The sequence below is a fragment of the Scyliorhinus torazame genome, chromosome 14 (assembly GCF_047496885.1).
Source record: "Scyliorhinus torazame isolate Kashiwa2021f chromosome 14, sScyTor2.1, whole genome shotgun sequence".
NCBI lineage: Eukaryota > Metazoa > Chordata > Chondrichthyes > Carcharhiniformes > Scyliorhinidae > Scyliorhinus > Scyliorhinus torazame.
This window is the reverse complement of record NC_092720.1, coordinates 123,426,214-123,450,147: the sequence shown is the minus strand read 5'-3', so window position 1 is coordinate 123,450,147 and position 23,934 is coordinate 123,426,214. Positions and strand designations below refer to the sequence as shown.

Sequence of the window (23,934 nt, the reverse complement as noted above, 5' to 3'; positions counted from 1 at the left end):
TGCGGCCGACCCTATCTGACGGATATTGGAGGGTGCCCCCAGAGAGGTCCAGGCACCTACGAACGCATTTTGAGCACGCCAAAGCACCTATCTATCACTCCCCTTGTCGCTGCATGGGCATCATTGTAGCTGTTCTCCGCGTCATTCTGTGGCCTCCGTATAGGCATCATCAGCCACGACCGCAACGGGTAACCCCTGTCGCCCAGTAACCAGCCCCTCAGCCGGGGGTGGCGTCCCTCGTACATGCCGGGGATGTAAGACCACGACAACACGTATGAGTCATGTACACTTCCCGGGTACCGGGCGCAGAAATGCAGGATAATCATGCTGTGATCGCAGGCCATCTGGATGTTCATGAAATAGGTGCCCTTCCTATTGGTGAACACGGCCCTGTTATCTGCAGGTGGCCGCACGGTGACGTGCATCCCACCGATCGTGCCCTGGACCATGGGAAACCCGGCCATGGCAGAGAAGCCCACGGCTTGGGCATCCTGGCTGTCCCGGTCCACAGGGAAGTGGATGTAGCGGTCCGCAATGGCACATAGGGCGTCTGTCACTGCCCGGATGCACCGGTGCACCGATGTCTGCGAGATGCCGGACAGGTCCCCACCTGGCTTCTGGAATGACACCGTGGCATAAAAGTTCAGGGCCACCGTAACCTTGACAGACACAAGGAGAGGGTGACCCCCCCCCCCCCAGTGCAACGCGGTGCCAGGTGTGCCAGCATGTGGCAGTTGTGTGCCACAGTTTCCCGGCTCATCCGAAGTCTCCTCCTGCATTCCCTGTCCGTGAGGTCCTGGTACAACAGCCGGGGCCGGTACACACGGGGCCTCCTCGGGTGCCTCCATTGCCGTGGCACCATGAGGTCCTCCTCCCCCTCCTCATGTTCCTCCTCCACTACGTGCTCCCCCTGCTCCTCCTCCTCGTCCTGTCGGGCGGGTGTCCCTCCAGCCTGGGCGGCTGCCGCCTGCCCCTCTGCGGCATGCTCCTCTGCGGCAGCCTGCGCCGCCTCTCTGGCACACTCCTCCTCCTCATCCAGGGCAACATGGAGAATAGCAGCTGCCGCCACGGCGGCCAACATCGCTGGCTGATCAGAAAACATGATAGCCTGCGGGGTGGGGGGGGGAACAACGACATGTCATCATTGCCTATACCCCCCCTCCCCCAAGCCAGGTGGCATGGGCTGCATGGGCGCGACTGTTGGAGGATGGCACCTGCCCAGGCGGACAAACTCCCCTGCCCTCACCCCCCCCCGTCCCCGGCACTTATCCCCCCCGTCCCCCTCACCGGCACTCACACCCCCCATCCCCGGCACTCACCCCCCCTGCCCAGCACTCATCCCCCCGTACCCGGCACTCATCCCCCCCATCCCCGGCACTCATCCCCCCCTGTCCCCCTCGCCGGCACCCGCCCCCCGTCCCCGGCACTCATCCCCCCCCTACCCGGCACTCATTCCCCCCGTACCCGGCACTCATCCCCCCCTCACCGGCACTCATCCCCCCATCCCCGGCACTCACCCCCGTCCCCGTCTCCGGCACTCATCCCCCCGTACCCGGCACTCATCCCCCCTCCCCGACACTCACCCCCCCTACCCGGCATTCATCCCCCCGTACCCGGCACTCAACTCCCCCTCCCCGGCACTCACCCCCCATATCCGGCACTTATCCCCCCCTCCCCGGCACTCACCCCCTCTACCCGGCACTCACATCCCCCTACCCGGCACTCATTCCCCCCTCTCCGGCACTCATCCCCCGTACCCGCCACTCACCCCCCGTACCCGGCACTCACTCCCCCTACCCGGCACTCACACACCCCTACCCTGCACTCATCCCCCCGTACCCGGCACTCATCCCCCCCTCCCCGACACTCACTCCCATACCCGGCACTCATCCCCCCATACCCAGCACTCACCCCCCCTCCCCCACCCAGCACTCATTCCCCCCCCCTCCCCCCCCGGCACTCCCCCGAAGCCTCCCCCTCGCCACACACACACCCACACACACCTCTCCCCCACACACACAGACTGTGACCATGCCATCACCTCTCCTGCGGCCACCCCCCAGGCCGTGACCTACCTCCATGCTGGACGGTGTCAACCATCAGCACTGGTTGCCGCCGTTAAAAAGGTGTTTTGATTTCCCGTGGTCACGTCGGTGGGACTTCGGCCCATCCGGCCGGGAGAATATGGGCAGCCCCGGAGTCCATTGTCTCCCGCCCGTCCCTGCCATTCTCCGAGGCGGGCGGCGCGATTGACGCCCCGCCGACTTTTCACCCTTCGGAGAATTCGGCGGGGGCGGGATTCACGCCAGCCCCCGGCGATTCTCCGACCCGGCGTGGGGTCGGAGAATCTCGCCCCAGATCCCCATTGTTCAGAAGTTCTACACCTAAGTCATCACAACCCTGAAATAGTAGCCATCACAAAGCAACCGTTCCATACTAACTTAATCCAATAAAGCTCCAATATCCCAAGTGATACTCAGTGTTGCAGCACGGTGGCACAGTGGGCAACGCTGCTGCCTCAGAGCACCTGGGACCCAGGTTCAAATCCGGCCTTGAGTGGCTCTCTGTGTGGAGATTGAGCTTTCTCCCCGTGTCTGCGTGGGTTTCCTCCGGGTGCACGTTGGATGGATTGGCCGTGCTAAATTGACCCTTAGTGTCCAAAGATGTACAGGTTAGGTAGGGTAATGAGGCGAGGGTGGGGGAGTGGGCCTAGTTAGGGTGACCGTTTAGAGGGTTGTGCAGACTCAATGGGCCAAATGGCCTCTTTCTGTACTGAAGGGAGTTTATGGTATTCTAATCATCTTGTTCATTCCTTAGTGTCTGTCTTGAGAGTGCCTTTACATGTTTTAGTGTCCCGAACCATTGCTGCCCCAGTGACTTGTTGAAGGCCTTGCAGGATGCTCTCAAGCACCACTAAGTCTCGACGTCCATGTTTTGCATCACCAGCATCGAGGCGGCAGCAGTCTGTGCTGGATGACTAACAGTGGTAGGAGGATGAATGCTGTTATTCTGGGTGAGGACAGAGGATTCATACTCCACAGAGCCACTGCCACTCATCCAGGGTGCCACCTCAGCAATCCGAGTAATCTGCAAGAGTATAAATTGCTGGACTGCTGTAATACCCCACAAGCCCCTTTGAGAGCTGTTATTCAAAGCCAGGATGGTAGCAGTCGGAGTCTATATGGCACCAAGCTGGGTTTTCATTGGAAATAGCCCAGATTTCATGGCTTCCACTGCAGCATACAGCAGTTGTGGCTTCTGCTTGTGTTGCAGTGGAAGCTGAGGCATTTGCATTGTAATCAGGAAGAGCACTCATGCAGTGAGCCACCTCCTCCATGCTGGAAAGAGATCCTGTGCCAAGTTGGAGTTCTGCTCTTTGCCTTGTGACAGGGGACAGTATTACAGGCCTGCCAATACACCAACCATGCCAGTCAGCCTTTTTCCATATGCAACCCCATTAAAGTCCTCACCTGAGTCCTCCGCAGCAAAATCCATGTGCACACTCACCATCCTGTGTGTTGGCAAATGCACAACCTTTCACCCCTGGCTGAGCTGAGCCTACTCATGTCTGGTGACAGGCAGTGCGTGTATCTGAGCTGGTGGTTCGAGTATCAAATCAAGTGATGGTGTTTCTTCCTCAGCCTCTTATTCATCTGGATCTTCAGCTTTCGATCCTGCACCACCGGCTGGCCGAGTAACAGTTCTTGGGTTCCTCAAAGCATAAGCTCACATGGGCAGGGTTGGATGAGGGAATGGGGAAAGCAAGAGGAGCATGGTGTCATGACCTACAGCTTGAAAATCATAACCGATTGCAGGATGAGAGTGAAATGGGAATGGGGAAGATGAATTAGGCAGGAACACACCATCACCTGCAATGATTTCAGCCACTTTGTTGAGCATCATCTTCTCCAGAGGATGGCGGGCGGGCGGGGGGGGGGGTGTTGACCACAGCAGGGGAGGACGAAGCGAGGGGGGAGAGCATGGGGGTCAGAACCTACAGCCACGGGGGTTGGGGGAGGGACAGGGGTAGCGCGGGTGGGGGGGGAGCGCTAGCAGGGGTTCAGCACATATAACCATGGCAGGGTCCCACTGATTAGCAGTTGCTGCCACTTATTATGTCCTGGCTGTCCTGCAAAAGGCTGGGTGTTTTGTCAGCTAATACAGTACAATGTGTTCATGCGATCTACCTGCCATGGTTGAATAGGTGGCCGTGCAAGCTGTGAGCGAAGGCTGCAAAGCTTCCAATAGTGTTGTGTGTGAGGGTGAGCTGGAGAATATGACTGTGAGGTTTGAGTCATTGATTAAGAAGAATGTTGGAGGCGAGTGAAGAAATTGTGATGAATTGGCTGAGACTGGTGGTGCGGTTGGCAAGGTATGGCATGTAAGGATGCATTTGCTTACCTTAACCGCTCATGTGAGGTAATTGAACTTCTTTGTGCACTGCATCCAAGTCTTCAGGGCTGGAGTGCAGGAACTGACCGACACCGCCAACTCCTACTGTCTTCTCAGTGCATATCTGAAGGGCTTCCTGGCCCCGGAGGAACTAGGATTTCTCCATTCCTGATTGCCTTCTGCACCAAGGTCTCCAGAGTGTGATATTTCCTGATTACTTTCCTGACTGTTGCCTCAATAACATATTTGATTTGAATTCATTATTGCAACAATCTTAATTCCTGCAGTTGGCCTTTGTTAACTGGAATCATGGTCCTTAATTCTAATGCTCCTACAATTATCACACCTCATGCTTTCAGTTCTCATCCAAACGATATTTCACAACATCCCCGTGAGCTGTTTCGGACTGCTTACAGTGCTGTGTGTAATTGCTTGTGGTTATTCCAGAGAAAAAAGATATGGTGAATTCTGTTGGGCTGAGGAGCAAGTTTGACTGAAATTTCGACATCTCGCTGATGCCCACCGCCTGGGATCTTGTGGAACGAGGTATTGATGCCAGTGAAACCATACCATCGCAGGGGATTGGCACCTGGAAGACAAGAAAAGATTGAATGGAAAAATAGACACAGGGAATCGTAGCTTTACCAATTGAAGTTAAAGCACAAGAGCTTAAGCATGTCAGTGTACATGGATGCTCAATGATTGACATGTTTTACAGATTTCAAAGGCTCCCTAATCTGTCATTAAGCATTCATCTGATAATGAAAATAAAAGTTGCATGCACCTCAAAGCAATCTTGCTGAAATGATTCACATATTTTGCAACAAACCAGCTTTCAGCTTTCAGATATGACCTCCACCAGTTCCAGTGTGAGTACCTGGAACTCTTGAACTTGGTGTTCTTCGAATTTCCTTATCTCTAGTTACTTTCGGTTTGCTACTTATCTTCTTGGTGTTCACATGAGCAATCTTTCCAGCAGAGTGCAGACATTCAGACTGTCATCAGGTCTTAACTGATGCCAGAGTTTCTCTCCAAAATGTAATCTCTCCAAGATCTAAAAATTGCACTAAAGATTAGAAACATTACAAAATAATCACGTTGCTTCATGACATCACAAAATCCAACAGAAAGACCCGCTATCACTGAAGCACGAGTTAGGTACAGCAGACTGCATTTACTATACTGTCCCATCAAATACCATTCAGTCAGGTATATTATAGGTTAGATGCGCACCGTGAACAAATAGGATCTAACCCACTGTCCCACCCAGTCCCAGAGTGTCAAAGGGCAGTGTCTGACCCACTGTCCCACCCAGTCCCAGAGCGCGAAAGGACAGTGTCTGACCCACTGCCCCACCCAGTCCCAGAGTGTGGTCTGACCCACTGTCCCACCCAGTCCCACTGTGTGAAAGGACAGTGTCTGCTCCACTGTCCCACCCAGTCCCAGAGTGTCAAAGGACAGTGTCTGACCCGCTGTCCCACCCAGTCCTAGAGGGTGAAAGGACAGTGTCTGACCCACTGTCCCACCCAGTCCCACTGTGTGAAAGGACAGTGTCTGACCCACTGTCCCATCCAGTCCCAGAGGGTGAAAGGACAGTGTCTGACCCTCTGTCCCAGCCAGTCCCAGAGGGTGAAAGGACAGTGTCTGACCCACTGTCTCACCCAGTCCCAGAGTGTGAAAGGACAGTGTCTGACCCACTGTCCCACCCAGTCCCAGAGGGTGAAAGGACAGTGTCTGACCCTCTGTCCCAGCCAATCAAATGAATAAAATGGGATCTTTACTTATTTTGTTTAGTACATAATGTTAAATACACATCAAATTGAGTTTTCCTGATGCATTTATCTTTTATGATGCTGCATCATTTTTTTTTGTATTTTGGGATTCAGGCTCTCCACCAATAAATTATATTCACCCTAGAAAAGTAATCCTCAAAACCAGACCAAATGTCCTATTGATTGAAACTTGTCTTCTCATTAATGCTGTAATGTTAACAACTGATTTGTTTTATTCCTGTGATGTGGATATCACTGGCAAGGCCAACATTTATTTCTAGTTGTTCTTAAGAGGGTGATGGTAAGCACCTTATTGAATCTCTGCAGATTTTATTGTTTAGGTATCGCCATGGTGCTGTTAGGGTGGGAGTTACGGGATTTTATTTTATTCATTGAATAGATGTGGTCATCACTGGCTAGGCCAGCATTTATTGATTGCCCTTGGACGGAGACCATTTCAGTTAGCCACATTGGTGTGGATCTGGGTAAGGACAGCAGATTTCTTTCCTAAATGACATTAGTGAACCAGATTGGTTTTCATGACAATCGACAATGGTTTCATGGTCATCATTGGACTTTTAATTCCAGATTTGTATTCAGCATCTGCTATGGTGGGATTCAAACCCAGGTCCCCAGTGCAATACCCTGTGTTTCTGGATTACTAATCCAGTGAAAACCTCTCTATACCACCGCCTCCCCAAAGCAGCAATGAACAATCAGCAAAGAAGATCAGCCCAAGTTTCTCCCTGTTTTATTGAGGTTTGCAACAAGCATACTGTTTACTCTTTGATTCATTGGGGTCTTTGAGGAGAGAGCTGTTGTACTGTAGTTCCAAGTCAGGATGGCCTTCAAGGGGAACCTGCAGATGGTGTTACCATATGTCTGTTGCCCTTATTCTTCTAGATGATAGAGGTTGTGGGTGTGGACAGTGCTGGTCCAATTCAGTTTCTGGTCAATAGTGACTACCAGGCCATTGATGGTACTTGATTCAGTGATGATAATGCTATTGTATATGGGACGTGATTATATTCTCTCTTGTTGATGAATAATTAATATATCTATTGCCCGAGAACCATAGAGGATGTCCACCAACTTCTGTCTATTCTAAAAAGCAGCAAAGCCACATGTAAGGTTTTAAAGCTAACAATAATAATCTGAATTTATTTAGAAGAACTGGAAAAGGTAAAACAATGAAGATTGGGAGTTAAAAGAAGAAGAACTAGAGTTGAGATGCTAAAAGATGAGATAAGAAAAGATGTAAAGAACATCAAGGGTGGAAAGGCAGAAGGACAAGATGAGATCCCAGTGGAAACACTAAAAGTGGGTAAGAGTAGTGGATGCAATGAAAGAGATTATTGATGAGATATAGACAACAGGTGATTGGCCTAGCAAGTGGGTTATATCTGAGATGATCATGATGCCCAAGATAGCAGACACAAAAGACTGTCCAAAACCTCATACACTAAATCTTGCCAGTCATTAATCTAAAGCACCAGAAATTCAACCCCTGTTTGAACAGAGAAGTGGCAGAGGAAGAGTTTGGTTTTGTTCCTGGAGAGGGTACAACTGACCCAATGGTCATGCTCAGAAATCTCATGGAGAAACATGATAATAAAGAGGAACCCCACCTTGACTCGTGTTTATTGACTATGCCAAAGCTTTTGACACTGTTCTGCAAGATGCTCTATGAAAGACACTGTTAGATTTTGGGGGACTCAAACGTCTTGTGGCTAATACAAGAGCTATGCAGAAATGCTTCAGAGTTGATGATGGATATACAAACCAATTCCAGTTTGAGAAGGGAGTCAGGAAGGGATGTTTTCTGCCCCCATGCTCCGGGAGAGAAGCTTTGGGATGGAGGTGTGGGTTTAAGTAGGGTGCTCTTTCCAAGGGCCAATGCAGACTCATTGGGCCAAATGGCCTCCTTCTGCTCTGTAAACTATGATTCTATAGTGAAGATGGTAAAGGAAGAGTTACAAGAGAGATGTGGCTGCACCACAGGAGGTTGTAGCATTTGCAATCTCAGGTTTCTGTACACACTGCACTCATAATCAGAACAAAGAAAGAGCTGGAGACTATGGCAAGCATATTCCAAAGACATACTGAATCCTCTGGACTGAAAATAGATATGGTAGAAACCGACCTTTTGGCTCTAAATGGATATGGAAAAGTCTAAAATGGAAGCATCAAGATAGAAGCAGTGGAAAAATTCAACTTCCTTTGCTAGACAATAAAGTTACATTCAAGAATGAAATTCAAATTAGATTTGCGATGGCAAGAGGTATGACCAGTGACTTAAGTGCATCTTGAAGTCCAAAATCATCATCAGCAAGTTAAAAAACATCTAGTACAGTCACTAGTGTGGAGTGTTGCACTCTGTCGATGTGAGAATTGGACATGACGAAAGACGATGAGAGATAGATGAAATGTGGATATGGCGGAGGGTGCTCAGAATCAGGTTAAATCAACAATAGAAGTTCAGGAATCTAAATGGTGGTTAATGAAATGAAAGAGAATCGCTTATTGTCACAAGCAGGCTTCAAATGAAGTTATTGTGAAAAGCCCCTAGTCGCCACATTCCAGTGCCTGTTCGGGGAGGCTGGTACAGGAATTGAACCGTGCTGCTGGCCTGCTTTGGTCTGCTTTAAAAGCCAGTTATTTAGCCTAGTGTGCTAAACCAACGGTTAACGACTGTTACAGAGGGAAAGATAGTCAAGTATGGACATTGGAAACCAGGCATTCCTTGTCCAGCTAACAACTGAAGGATAAATTAAGCATGGAAGCTGAAAAAGTGAATTGGTTGAAAATATTTAGAGGTAGACTGCGGGAGGAGAAAGAAAGCGAGAAAGAAGCAAGATGACCAATGGTCCCACTAAGGCTATGGCGTAAACGAACAAACTAATTGTACAAAGATAGAATCAATCCATAGAAAGTGAAGGTATTCTTTCAAAAGCATTTTCTATACAACCCATTATGCAGTAAAACCTTTTAATGACTCAATCTTAAAACTTCACAATGTGATAGTTCTACAATGATGATGAAAAACTCTTGCCGATTACACATCATCCAATTTTCTCTTGAACGGAACTTAAAGTGAAGACCTGAGTGAAATGCATGGTATTTATTCCATTCATGCAGTCTTTAATGAAAAAACTGGCAGCCAAACAAGTCCAAAGACACATTGGAGCACCATGTACATAAAATTGCTTATTAAAAAAAAAAACTTACAGTACCCAGTTATATTTTTCCAATTAAGGGGCAATTTAGCGTGACCAATCCACCTACCGTGGATGGGTTGTGGGGAATGAGACCCACACAGACACGGGGAGAATGTGCAAATTCCACAAAATACATCAAATTACTTAACCAGCAGACGCCACCAAATCATCCAAATCTCGGGAGCGGGATTCTCCTAGCCCACGCCGGGTCGGAGAATCGCCGGGGGCGTGGGAAATTCCCGCCACGCCGCTCTGACGTGATTCTCCGGCGACCGGAGAATCTGCGTGAATCACGCCCTCGCAGTCACCGTGGCGCCGGTCGGGGGCTGCTGAAATAGGCCCCTGCGGCGATTCTCCGTGGGCAACGGGCCAAACCCCAGCCGAGTTCTGCCGCCGTGGTTCCAACCTGGTATCACCCGGCGGGAGCTCGGACCCGCGGCCGTGATGGACGTCCTGGTGGTGGGGCGGGGGACTCTGACTCCAGGGGGGCACCACGGGGTCCAGGCCCGTGATCGGGGGCTTCTGATCGGTGGGCGGCCGCGATCTGGAGGGAGCCTACCTCCTTCCACCCGGCCCGCTGTAAGGTCCCCGACATGTTGCTCCACGCCGGCACGGAGACGCAACCACGCGCATGCGCCGGCGCGGAGATGGCAACCATGTGCATGTGCGGACTTGCGCCGGACATGGCCGCCTTTCAGAGCCAGAGCAGCCGGTGTTTATGCCAGCGTCAACACTTGGCCGGGATTTCAGAGAATCCCGGCCCATGGGCGAAATTCTCCGGAAACGGCGCGATGTTCGCCGACTGGCGCCCAAAACAGCGCCAATCAGACGGGCATCGCGCCGCCCCAAAGGTGCGGAATGCTCCGCATCTTTGGGGGCCGAGCTCCAACATTGAGGGGCTAGGCCGACGCCGGAGGAATTTCCGCCCCGCCAGCTAGCGGAAACGGCCTTTGTTGCCCCGCCAGCTGGCGCGGAAATGACATCTCCGGGCGGCGCATGCGCGGGAGCGTCAGCGGCCGCTGACAGTTTCCCACGCATGCGCAATGGAGGGAGTCTCTTCCACCTCCGCCATGGTGGAGACCGTGGCGGAGGCGGAAGGGAAAGAGTGCCCCCATGGCACAGGCCTGCCCGTGGATCGGTGGGCCCCGATCGCGGGCCAGGCCACCGTTGGGGCACCCCCCCGGGGCCAGATCGCCCCGCGACCCCCCCAGGATCCCGGTGCCCACCCGCGCCACCTTGCCCCGCCTGTAAGGTAGGTGATTTAATTTACGCCAGCGGGACAGGCAATTTATCGGCGGGACTTCGGCCCACCCGGGCCGGAGAATCGAGCGGGGGCGGGGGGGGGCCCGCCAACCGGCGCGGCGCGATTCCCACCCCCGCCGAATATCCGGTGCCGGAGACTTCGGCAACCGGCGGGGGCGGGATTCACGCCAGCCCCCGGTGATTCTCCGACCCGGCGGGGGGTCGGAGAATGTCGCCCCATATGTCTATTAGTGGTTTGGCTGTGTGGAATTTTACAAGCACCTATAGTAAACCTGCTTAACCTACTGACCAAAAGGCATGGCCTGGTATGCAGCAAATTCATCCCTAGTAGTCTATCTTGAAGTGGGAAAGGGGTTCCATTTCTATCTTCACTCTCGTTCAATTTCACGTCCAGTTTCACATCTTGGGCAGCTCCTGTCATGGAAACAATGGGATTACTTTTTCAGCTGTGGCTAGTTGAGTACAATTTTTAAAGCGCTTTTAAAGGACAATGGCTTTGAATTGCAGGATCCAGTGCCCACCTTCAAGGGCATTGATCCTTACATTCTAATTGAGATCTGAGCTAAGGTCCAGGATAAACTTCCACAGACTCATACTCCATTGTTCAAGTTGTGCACCCCAGCCTTCTCTTAACTCTTCCATTATTCCTTGGCAAAATGCTGAATGTTTGAGGACAGTGCAGGCAACTTTTCTTTCGTAGATTCCCTGTCTTCCTCCTCCCCTGGGATGACCATGCTGAAAAGTGCCATGTTTGGCATTCCTTTTCCAGGCATTCACTTGGGACCTGTTGCAAATGCTCTCCTTTTTGCTACTTTTGTGTTTCTCCCATGATGACCTCTCATACAGTAGATTACATGAAGCAATCCCCTGCACCCAGTGACTAACATGTAAATAGTGAGTTTGAGGAAGGACCACAGGGGATGGCCCTTTAACATGCGATGTAGAGTGAGCTTTGTCCCTCTTCCTATCTTTTTTCATCTAAATCTACCGACTCTCTATTTCTTCCATTCCCTTCTCCTGACCCTCATATCCTTGTCTAGCTTACCCTTAAATGTATCTATACCATTCACTTCAATCACTCCCAGTGGTGATCCGCTCCACAATCTCACCACTATCTGGGTAAGAAAAAAGTTTACTTTGAATTCCCTATTGAATATCTTAGTGATTATCTTACACTGACTGTGGTGTTGGGTGTTCTGACACACAGATGAGCCAACACGGTTGTATATGGTACAACGCTATTTTATTTAAACTTACTATGTACAGTTTTGTCTTGACACTCTGCACGTGGGGATTCCCTGCTTGTGATTTTGTAACAGCTCTTCTCTGTGTCTTTGTCCCCAGACCTACTGACCACCAGGTGTCGTGCTCGTGCTTTTTATGTGGTTGGTGTTCTTGTGTGTGATTGGTTGTGGTGTTGTGTGCTCTGATTTGCCTGTTGGTGTGTCCATCATGATGTGTGTGTTTGAATATCATGACATCCCCCCTTTTTACAAAGATGTGTGCCTACGTGGTAATAAATATGATCGTGTCGTGAGTGCATCTAAGAGTGTGTGTGTGTCGTGTGCAGCATGTGCATATGACGGAACTATGTACATGGGGCGATGTCGGGTGCGTCACATGAACCAAGTTGTACCATAACATAACATGAATGCGAACGAGAGAAGAAAAAAACTTGAACAGTTGTCCAGTCAGACGATATCTGGAACGATAAACAACAACAGGTTATCATGTAAAATTGTGCAACTTGTTAGACATATGAACGGTATTATAAGTCCAGTCTAATGGGCTTGTGACGAGTTCGGGTTGACCGCCTCAAGGGTGGATCAAGAACCACCGGCTGCTGTGCAGGCATGGCCATGGGTGGCGATGGAAAGGGCGTGATCTGCGGCAGCTCCACAAAGTCATCCTCGGAAGCCTGTTGAGGATCTGGCGTGTGCGTACTGTGTGGCTGTGAGCGTGGAAGTCGGCGAAGGGCGCGCCGATTGCGGCGACGCACTGAACCATCCGGCTTGCGAACCAGGAACCAGCGGGGAGCCACTTGTCGGAGGACTTCGGCCGGTGCTGACCAGCCACCATACGGTTGATGGACGCGTACTTTGTCTCCGGAGGACAGGGGGGGCAGGTCCGTTGCTCGTGTGTCGTACCGACTTTTCTGGCGATCACGCTGCATTTGCATGTTCCGAAGAACCGTCTCATGGTCTGTTGTTGGTGCCAGGATGGAAGGTACCGTCGTCCTGAGGGAGCGACCCATTAGTAGCTGCGCTGGCGAGAGACCCGTGGATAGCGGGGCCGATCGATAGGCCAGCAAGGCGAGGTTAAAGTCCGATCCGGCAGCAGCCGCCTTGCACAGGAGCCGCTTGGCGATGTGGACACCCTTTTCAGCCTTCCCGTTCGATTGTGGATGTAGAGGGCTGGATGTCACATGAGTGAAACTATATGCTGCGGCAAAGGACGACCATTCACGGCTGGCGAAACAGGGTCCATTGTCTGACATGACAGTCCTTGGAATGCCATGGCGAGCAAATGTTTCCTTGCAGGCCCCAATGACTGCGGACGACGTCAGATCATGGAGAGGCATGACTTCCGGGTAGTTTGAGAAGTAGTCTATAATAACGATGTAATCTCTGCCGAGCGCGTGAAATAGGTCGACACCCACCTTCGCCCAGGGGGATGTCACCATCTTGTGTGGTAGAAGTGTCTCCGGAGGATGCGCCGGCTGAAACCTCTGACAGGTTGTGCAGTTGAGCACCATGTTGGCTATGTCTTCATTAATACCCGGCCAATATACCGCCTCTCGGGCCCTTCGTCTGCATTTTTCGACGCCCAAGTGGCCTTCGTGTAGTTGATGAAGAATCATCTGGCGCACGCTGTGCGGAATAACGATCCTGTCTAATTTCATAAGGACCCCGTCTATGTTGGTAAGGTCATCTCGCACATTATAAAACTGGGGGCACTGCCCTTTGAGCCACCCTTCCGTCATGTGGCGCATCACTCGCTGCAGAAGGGGGTCAGTCGCCGTCTCTGCGCGTATGTGGGCCAGACTAGGATCATCAGCTGGCAGATTTGCTGCTGTCAGAGTTACGTGTGCCTCAATTTGACGCACGAACCCCTCCGCATCTGGTGGTGTGCTCACTGCTCGGGAGAGAGTGTCCGCCACGATGAGATCCTTCCCCGGAGTGTAGATCAGTTCGAAATCATACCTCCTGAGTTTAAGTAAGATGCGCTGGAGGCGAGGGGTCATGTCGTTCAGGTCTTTGTTAATGATGTTGACCAGGGGGCGGTGGTCAGTTTCAACCGTAAATCGTGGCAGGCCATACACATAGTCGTGGAACTTGTCCAGTCCAGTTAACAAGCCCAGGCATTCTTTTTCTATTTGCGCGTAGCGCTGTTCGGTAGGGGTCATGGCTCGTGAAGCATATGCAACCGGGGCCCATGACGACGTGCTGTCTTTTTGCAGGAGTACCGCTCCAATACCAGATTGGCTGGCGTCTGTTGAGATCTTTGTAGGGCGAGTCGTGTCAAAGAACGCCAGCACTGGTGCCGTGACCAGTTTGTGCTTGAGCTCCTCCCATTCCCGCTGATGCGATTGGTGCCAGTTGAATTCTGTCGATTTTTTTACGAGATGGCGCATATTCGTTGTATGAGAAGCCAGGTTGGGAATGAACTTCCCAAGGAAGTTGACCATGCCCAGGAATCTTAGGACAGCCTTCTTGTTAGCCGGTCGTGGCATGGCTGTGATGGCGCTAACTTTGTCTGCATCGGGACGGACCCCTGACCGTGAGATGTGGTCCCCGAGGAATTTCAGCTCCGTCTGGCCGAAGGCACACTTCGCACGGTTGAGACGCAGGCCATTTTGTCGTATGCGGGTGAAGACACGTCGTAGACGATGCATGTGTTCCTGCGGAGTGGTGGACCAAATGATGATATCGTCCACATATACACGTACCCCTTCGATGCCTTCCATCATCTGCTCCATAATGCGGTGGAAAACTTCAGATGCTGAAATGATGCCAAATGGCATCCAGTTGTAGCAGAATCTGCCAAAAGGGGTGTTGAATGTGCGTAGTCTTCGGCTGGCCGGGTCCAGTTGGATCTGCCAAAATCCTTTGGACGCATCCAATTTGGTGAATATTTTGGCTTGCGCCATCTCGCTGGTGAGGTCCTCTCGTTTCGGGATGGGATAGTGTTCCCGCATGATGTTGTTATTCAGATCTTTAGGATCTATACATATGCGGAGCTCGCCAGAGGGCTTCTTTACACAGACCATGGAGCTGACCCATGGCGTGGGCTCCGTGACCCTGGATAGGACCCCTTGGTCCTGAAGAACCTGCAGTTGTAACTTGAGGCGGTCTTTGAGTGGCGCAGGAACCCTGCGAGGTGCGTGAACGACAGGGATGGCGTCCGGTTTGAGTCGAATCTTGTACGTGTATGGCAATGTCCCCATGCCTTCAAAAACCTCCTGGTTGTGAGCAAGGAGGGAATGGAGATTTGCGTGGAACTCAGCATCCGGGAAGTCGGATATCTCATCTGGAGAGAGAGACATAATGCGCTGTACCAGGTGAAGGACCTTACACGCCTGTGCGCCCAGTAACGAGTCTTTTGATGAGCCGACAACTTCGAAGGGGAATGTGGCCATGTGCATCTTGTGAGTTACCTGTAGCTGGCAAGATCCTATGGACGGGATGACGTTCCCGTTATAGTCAACCATCTTGAGCCGGGATGGCGTGATGGGTGGTTTGACCTTCATGGCCTGGACTGCAGAATATGCAATCAGGTTGGCGGATGCGCCGGTGTCCAGACGGAAGGTGACGCGCGATCGGTTGACCGTCAGGGTGGCACACCACTCATCGGCTGGATTGATGGCATTGACCTTGTTAACATCGATGACGGAAACGCGGAAGGCATCCTGGTAATCTGCATCACTTAACTGGAAGTCTTGATGCGTGGGCTGGACGGTCCTGACTTGTCTGCGAGATTGTCGGGGATGTGCCGGATCCATGGGTTGAGCCGAACGACAGTGGGCAGCGTAGTGGCCCATCTTGCCACATCTGAGGCACTGTCGGTTTTTTGCAGGACATTGCCCTTTTAAATGTAGAGCTCCACAATTGCCGCACGTCATGACGTCACGGCGTTCGTTGCGCCACTGCGCATGCGCAGTGCGATCTTGCGGTGGGCGCGCCTGCGCAGTGCGTCCCTCGATGTGGCCGTTATTTTTGGCGCGCACCTGCGCGGGAGACCGCGAAAAGCGCGGGAAGCGGCCGCTGTCGTCCGGGCCGTGGGTCGGGAAGTAATCGACGGCCTGGATGCGTTCGACGTCGTGGGCGGCCTGGCTTGCCGATTCGACGGCTGGGGACCCCCTCCGTGCCAACTCGGACGCCTCAAATCGGGCAAAACGGCAGGTAGCATTTTCGTGGAGGACACAGGCTTCCACAGCAGATGCTAAGGTGAGGCTTTTTATTTTAAGAAGCTGCTGGCGTAGGCCACTAGAGGCAACGCCAAAAACAATCTGGTCCCTGATCATGGACTCTGTGGTGGTGCCGTAACCGCAGGACTGCGCTAGAATCCGGAGGTGCGTCAAAAAGGGTTGAAAAAGCTCCTCCTTACCTAGCAGGCGTTGCTGAAAGAGGTATCTTTCAAAACTTTCATTTACTTCAACTTTAAAGTGCTGGTCCAGTTTGAGGATGACCGTGTCATATTTGGATTGGTTTTCGCCTTCTTCGAACACCAGTGAGTTGAAGACGTCGACGGCGTGCTGACCTGCGTAGAAGAGGAGCATTGCAATCTTCGTTTCATCCGAGGCACTCTGTTTTTCGGTGGCACGGATGTACAGGTCAAATCGCTGCCTGAAGAGCTTCCAATTGGTACCTAGGTTCCCCGCGACTTGCAACGGCTGCGGTTTGTCGGTGCGGTCCATGTCCAGAATGGCAGGTTAGTAGGCAGGTATCGATCCACTCCTGTACCATGTGGTGTTGGGTGTTCTGACACACAGATGAGCCAACACGGTTGTATATGGTACAACGCTATTTTATTTAAACTTACTATGTACAGTTTTGTCTTGACACTCTGCACGTGGGGATTCCCTGCTTGTGATTTTGTAACAGCTCTTCTCTGTGTCTTTGTCCCCAGACCTACTGACCACCAGGTGTCGTGCTCGTGCTTTTTATGTGGTTGGTGTTCTTGTGTGTGATTGGTTGTGGTGTTGTGTGCTCTGATTTGCCTGTTGGTGTGTCCATCATGATGTGTGTGTTTGAATATCATGACACTGACGGCCTCTAGCTTTCCTCTTCCCCACAAATGGAAACAATCTTTCAAATTTTTAAAGACCTCCGAGAGGTCAGCTCTCAAACGTCTTTTTTCAAGAGAGACCCAGGATGCCAATCCTTTCGGGATATATATTTCTGGCATCACCCTTGTACCTGTACCTCCTCCAGTGCCCCTGTATCCTTTCTGCCATATGGAAACCAGAACTGCACACAGTGCTCTAAGTGCGGTCTAACCAAGGTCTGACACAGGTTCAACATAGCTTCTTACTTTTCAATTCTGTTCCCCTAGAAATAAAGCTGAGCACTTGATTTGATTTTTTAGTGGTTGGTGTACTTGTACTCTGAGATTGCTTTAATCCTCGACCTGCACCTGGACTTGCATCTTTCAAGTTATAAGTGGCCTCCCTACTATTCCTACCAAAAGGTACTACCTCACATTTATCTTCATTTGCCAATTAATTGTCTATTTTGCAAGTTTACTGATATCCTCCTTTAATTTATTGCAGTCCTCCTCAGTACTGACTACCTCCCCTGTCCCACAAATTTGGTGGCATCCTCAAGTTTAGAAATTATGCTTTTGATTTCGACGTCAAGATTAATTATGAACAGCAGTGGTCAAGCCCTGATCTTAACGCCACTTCCCATCTTTTGCCACTCCGAATAACTAACTGCTGTGTCCTGTATTCCCCATCCTGCTTTCTGCCCTGAATGCTGTGGGCTGGTTTAACTTTTACAATTGACAACCAGTCAATTCGCAGTAATTGAGAAAGAGAGAGACACACACACACACAGTTAATGTTTCGAGTCTGTATGACTTCTTCAGGGCTAATGTGCTACTAACACATTTTGCTATTGTAGCCATGTAAAATGGCTGCGTTCCGATTAATCTGGCCAAAACCCAGTTTAAAATGGCTAACCCAAAAGGCTGCTGGGAAAATCAGCCAAGAAGACACAGGCAGGCAGCTGCAGACAGGTTTGCATATTCAGCTCTGGGAACGTAGCCCAGATCGATACTCAGGGCTATCAACAGCCCTTCAACCCAGGTATCCGCAGTTTCATTCAGGACTGTTTACACCTAATCAACTCAGACATCCACAGTTAAATCGGCTTTCCCCGGGAACAATTGCAACATATTAGCAATTGAATACCGGGCCAGACCTGTCGGCGCCTGCAGTGGCCGAAACAAAGACAGGTGAGCGACCACCCCCCGATCGAGGAATCGCTTTACCATTGGACACATCGACCCCAGAGACTGGGGACAGAATCCAATCACTTGGGACTCAGGGTCAAGGGCCGCCCCGGGAGGCGGGAAGCCCCTGGGCCCTATAAAAGTAAAGGTCCAAGTTCAGATCGCTCTCTCTCTCATCTTCACCTGCTCGAGACCTTCGGAAGACCAGCCACCGGTAGCAGTAAGTGTGAATCCAACGATCGCTATCCGATCGAGACACCTAGCCACCGACCTGTAGCAGCCTTTTGAATCCCGCGGGCCAGATTTGATTGGACAAGCCATTCGTTTCCCTGACCTGGTGGGCTCTTCCTAAGTTAAGTATTGGCCAGTAGTGATAGGTTTATTGTATAGAAAGTAGTATTAGGGTATTAATATTGCTTGTTGTATATAATAAATGACCGTTGTTTTAATCCTTACTAAGCGGTGTGCTGTGTTATTAATCATAACCTAACCTTGAACCACGTGGCGGTATCATAAAGATACCTGGCGACTTATGAGCAAAGGTGACCTAAACAGAGCAAATAGAATAAAGCTAGAAAGAGCAACACTATCTTACCTTTAATGCCACTATCAGCACCTTCTATTGCTCCGAACACTCCCACTGCTTTGTGCCCTACACATCTTTGTCCAATCTCTCCTAGCTCCCGCCTCTTACCGATTTAATATTTTGCTGCACCCCCTCTAATACAGGATAAAGTCCATCTTATTTCATCCTGTCTGATGAAGAAGAGTAATACGGATCCAAAACTTTAACTTTTGGCGTGATGAAACGGCCGTGTCGCGCCAACACGGCCAGTAAATCTCACGAGAGACCACTCACAAGATTTATCCGGCTCACCACATCTTGTGAGGTCTAATGGGGTCTGTATGCGGCAGGACCTAAATATGCATGTTTAAGTGTGAAGTTAGGCACACTTTATGGGTGCGATCAAAGTGTCCTTTCAGGTGGGTTTTGCTGGGGGTTTCACCCCGGTTCTGTCAGCAAGTTCTCTACCACTATCTATCCACGCTTTGTCACTTTTTGGGGCCCTGGAGAGTATCTGCCCTGTCAAGCCCACATTTAGAATTATTTTCGTCACTGGGGCGTTCAACTCACTGGCCAGACTGGCTCCTCAGAGATCAGGCCACCATTCTGAAACGGTGCCCCGATCTCTAAGTGGGTGTGTCCCTCATCCATGGGAAATGTCGCCCCCCCCCCCCCCCCCCCCACAAACAGATGGGCATTTCTGCACCCCCCCCCCCCCCAAGTGATGACACACCACTCTAGAGTCGCTGAGGGCCTCTCCCCTTTTCAGGCCTTTCTACGTCCTCTTTCGGGACATTCCCATCCAGAACCCTCCTGCCCACCCTTCACCCAACCTTCCATTGGTCCCTTCATAACCACCCTGTAACCCTCTCACCTTCATACCCCCTTTTAATGGGCATGGACCCCCCTCAGGCCCTGACCCTTGGCAGTGTTGCCCTGGTACCCGGACACCCTGGCACTGGCCCTTGGCAGTGCACCTGCCTGCTTATCTGTGCAACTTGGGCACCTTGGCAGTGCCAGGGTGGCAGTGTCAAGGTGCTAGCCTGGCAGTGCTAAGATGCCTGCATTCAGTGGGGAGGGCCAGGGCACCACCCTTCCCTTTCCCTGACCACCCAGGGGTCTCCGATGGCCCGGGAGACCCCCGCCCCGGTGCTGTTCCGCTTGGTCCACATTTGTGTGGACCAGGACTGAATGGCGCTCGACTTGGTCTTGGAGGGAAGCCTAATAGATCTTGAGTCAGCATGCCTAAGCAGGTTTTAAGCCTACTTAGGTATGCGAGGCTTCGTCCTGCCCATTGTGGCTGGCATTCTGGTTGCGACGCCTTCCGAGACCTGGGTGGATCTTGCGAGACATACTGGCTGTCAGGAAGCCTGCGGGAGGCCTCTCCTAGCATTTACTGGCTGCATCATGCTCCAATTCAGGTGCAATGTGGGCGGTATATTGCACCCTATGTCTCCAGCAGAACTAACCAGCCCCCTGGGATCTAATGGCCTTGCCAAGGAGACCCCAGCAGGGTGTCGTTTAGCATTGGTCTCCACAAAGAGGGACCAGATGGAACAGAATTTTGGGGGGGTTCTCCAAGGTGATCGGAGTCCCCGGGGTGGTTGGCCTCTGGGCAAGGTGGCACCATGGTGCTGCTGATGCCACCTGGGCACCTTGGCTCTGCCAGTCTGGCACCCAGGCAGTGCCATGTGGGTGCCAGCCTAGTGCCCTTGCAGTGCCATGTGGGTGCCAGACTGGCAGTGCCAGGTGCCCAGGCTGGCAGTGCCCAGGTGGTACTTTGCCCGCACCAGGGATTGGGGCGGGAGTGCCCTGCCCTTATGAGATGGAGTGCGGGGGACTCGAGGACTCCCCCAACAGGTATGATTGGTGGGGGGGAGATCCGGGTCGTGTTGGGGATTGTGTATCAGAGACCCATTTTCCTGCACTGACGAGTGGTAAGTGCGCCCCTGGAGAGACCTTCCATACCGAGGCCCGAAAAATAACGAGTCCTGTTCAATAGTGGGGTCACCCCACTAAACCCGCCCACAACTGGACTCTCCCCCCCCCCCCCCCCGTTAAATCGCACCCACGCCTCTCTCCCCAGATTTTTATAGAATTGTTGAATCTCTACAGTGCAGAAGGAGGCCATTCGGCCCATCGGATCTGCACCGATCCTCCAAAAGAGCACCCTACCATTAGCCCAGACCCCTGCCCCATCCCTGTAACCCACCCAACCCGCACATCTTTTGGACACTAAGGGGCCATGTTACCATGGCTAATCCACCTAAACCGCACACCTTTGAACTGTGGGAGGAATGCTGCCAAGGCTGTTGTGTCTATCGGGCATGTTCTATTTTTTTTTATTTCAGATTTCCAGCACCCTTGGTATTTTGCTTTTATTTTAGCAGTCAATGGGCGGGCCTGATTCGCGCCCCCGTTCTGTGACGAGATAGGTGGTTACGGTTTCGGGGAGCCCTGCCTCTCGCCTGGCACCTGCAGGCAGGGAATCTGAGCTTGGTGGATAGAGCGGGAGGGGTTTGCAGGCTCACTTGGGAATTGTAGTCTTTACCCGAAATGCAGGGGTGTCCATGGGAGGGGGGTGACGACCATTCGGGGACTACAATTCCCGGCTTGCTCTCGCTGATGCAATGTTGTCGGTGCTGATGTTGCTGTGCTCTTTGTTCCGTCTCAGTGAGAGCAGGGAATTGAGAGGGGAATTGAGTGACGAGTGCCGGCCACGTTGAGCGGCAGTAAATAAACCGAGTCACCACCACTACTCTCTGTCCACCGTATATACAGAGACAGCGGTGGGGGGGTGGGGGACAAAATTGTCCATCGTTGGGGGACTACCCCGCCAAGGAAGCGGATTTAAACTTTCCGTTAATCCAGAAATCAACAAACACATCGAGGCAACCAGGAAATTAAAAGAGGAAATTTATCACTGTCTGCCCGGGTTTGTGGACCAGAGCGTCGCCCTTCGTCGGTAAGGATTGGTTATCGTTCACAGGCACGAAACGTGCGACAAGTGAGTGCGGGTTGTTTTGGAAACACCGGCAGGTTTTGGACATCGATTGGTTTGAGTCAGAAAGTAACAGAAAGGGAAGACGGTGTGCAGGAGGAAAGAAGGGGGGTTTCTCTCTCTCACACCAACTCGTGGAGGCTAGCAAGCGAGAAAGACAAACAAAAGTCAACTTGTGGACGGTTTGCAGCGTGGCCGCTTGAGAGGATGTTGATCCTGTTTGGATTGAGTCCCGGTTTTCAGTTTGTTTTTGGGAAGTGGTGGAGTGAGAAAACCTCTGATTGTTTGTCAACCTTGGAGGTGACACTGGCCAGCTGTGTGGGGAGGTCTGCCCATGGAGGGTGGCACTGGCTGCTCCAGCAGCCCACAGAGCTGGCAGGCACCAGAGGGTAAAGACGTTGACGCCGAATGTCCTTCCATGTGAGCGGGGTATGGTGGGGAGGGAGGGTTTTGTTTACATTGTGCATGAGGGACACATTTATTTTTGGTGGTGTCAATATGAAAATTAATTTAACTATGGGGTTGGGAATCACAAGCGCCCAGGAGGGCAGCTCTTCACTACAGTGATCCGTTCCGTTTTGAAAATAACATTCGTGTGTCGACATGAGGACTTGTCTTTAAAAACACACACAAAGCAATGTTTTCCTTGTGGTATCCCTGGAGTGATCAAGAGATGGCGCGGCGTCCCTGCTCAAAGGCTTTGTTTACCAGCTGACGGCTCGGCTGCCAGGCGGATATGGGAGGGAGGTGGGGGAAGGGGTTGTTTTTGTTCAGCACGTCCTTTGCTGACTCGAACTTTCCCAAATCCCAAACAGCTGATCCAGGCTGGCAACAGCCGAGCTTCCTTGTCTCAGGAATATTTCAGTCCCCAGCCTTTGTGTGTCCATCCGCAGCATGGGGCTCGCCATCATCTCTCTCTCTCTCTTGCTCCCCTCTCTCACTCCATCCCCTCTCTGTCTTTCGCCACCACTCCTCCCTCTCTTGCTCCCCCCACTCTCTTTCCCCTCAACTCCCCTTTCCCCTCTCTAGCTCTCCCCCCTCTCACCACACTCTCTCCATCCTCTACCCCCACCCCCCCTCTCGCCACCCTCCGTACCCCCACCCTCTCTCCCACCCTCCCCCTCTCACAACCTTCTCTTCCTCCTCCCTGTCCCCCTCTCCACCCTCACCACCCTCTTTGTCTCCTTCTCGCCACCCTCTCTCTCCCCTCACAACCCTCTCTCTCCACCGTCTCTTCCCTCTCTCCCCACCACCTCTCTCTCCCCTCATCCCCCCCTCCTCTCTTTCCCTCAAACCGATTGAGGGCTCTCGGTTCAGACGCGCTGATCCAGCTGAGGGGGGCCGCCGATGCTGAAGGAATTTAAACATAATTCATATTTCTGGCCTCTCTCTCTCCCCGAGAGTCAAGCACCGAGTAATGAGTCAGAGCCAGTCCTAACTGGGTAAAAGTACAAACGTGGTTAAAGTCTGAATGTCAGGGAGAGGCACCATTTAGGAAGTTTTTTTCCACGTAGGAGCGCATGTTATGATGTGAATGCAACGATCACTTCTCTTTGTGTTGGTAAACATGTGAGGGGACGCTGCCTGACGTCAATGGGGGATGGATGTCTAACCTTGGAATGGCCTGTCTGTCAAATGTTGCGCAAGTCCAAATGTGTGTTTTGAGTGTGTCGAATTTGAATGCGGAACTGAATTTGTAGTTGTGTTTGTGTTGTGTTAATGTTAATTATGTCTGTATGTCCTGCAGTGCGTAGTTCTGTGTGTGACTATTTTCTTGTGTAGAGTCGCAGACTTTTACAGGGCAGAAAAGGACCATTCGGCCCATCGTGTCTGTGCCGTCCATTAAACACCTGTCCTAATCCCAATTTCCAGCACTTGGTAGGCTTCGATCATTCTGTGTATAGTTGCGTGTATAGTTCTCTTTATAGTTATTATAGTTCTGTAGAAAGTTCTGAATGTGCAGTTATGTTTGTGTGCAGTTCTGTGTTTGTAGTTCTGGGTATAGAGCTATGTTTGTGTGCAGTTATGTCTGTGCATAGTTATTTTTGGATCATTCTGTGCATAGTGTGTGTAGAATCCGAGAATCCCCACAGTACAGAAGGAGGCCTTTTTGCCCATCGAGTCTGCATGGACCCTTCAAAAGAACACTCTACACAGGTCCACCCTCCCATCCACCCTGTCCTATCCCCGTAACCCCATTACCTAACCTGGACACTATGGGACAATTTATCGTGGCCAATCCACCTAATCTACACAACTTTGGACTGA

At 51.6% G+C, this 23,934-nt stretch overlaps 1 protein-coding gene across 3 annotated transcripts in view; it reads left to right on the top strand.

Annotated features, from left to right (window-relative positions):
* The first annotated feature begins 21,297 nt into the window (after positions 1-21,297).
* The window catches only part of klhl24a (kelch-like family member 24a), a 34,608-nt gene continuing 31,971 nt past the window's right edge, over positions 21,298-23,934 (top strand). Inside the window, exon 1 of one of the 3 annotated variants that reach the window (XM_072474761.1) lies at positions 21,298-21,672. The gene's annotated coding sequence lies outside the window, so the exon portion shown is untranslated. Of the gene's footprint in view, positions 21,673-21,740; positions 22,087-23,934 lie in introns of those variants that run through there. The other 2 variants (XM_072474760.1, XM_072474762.1) reach the window with 2 other exon arrangements.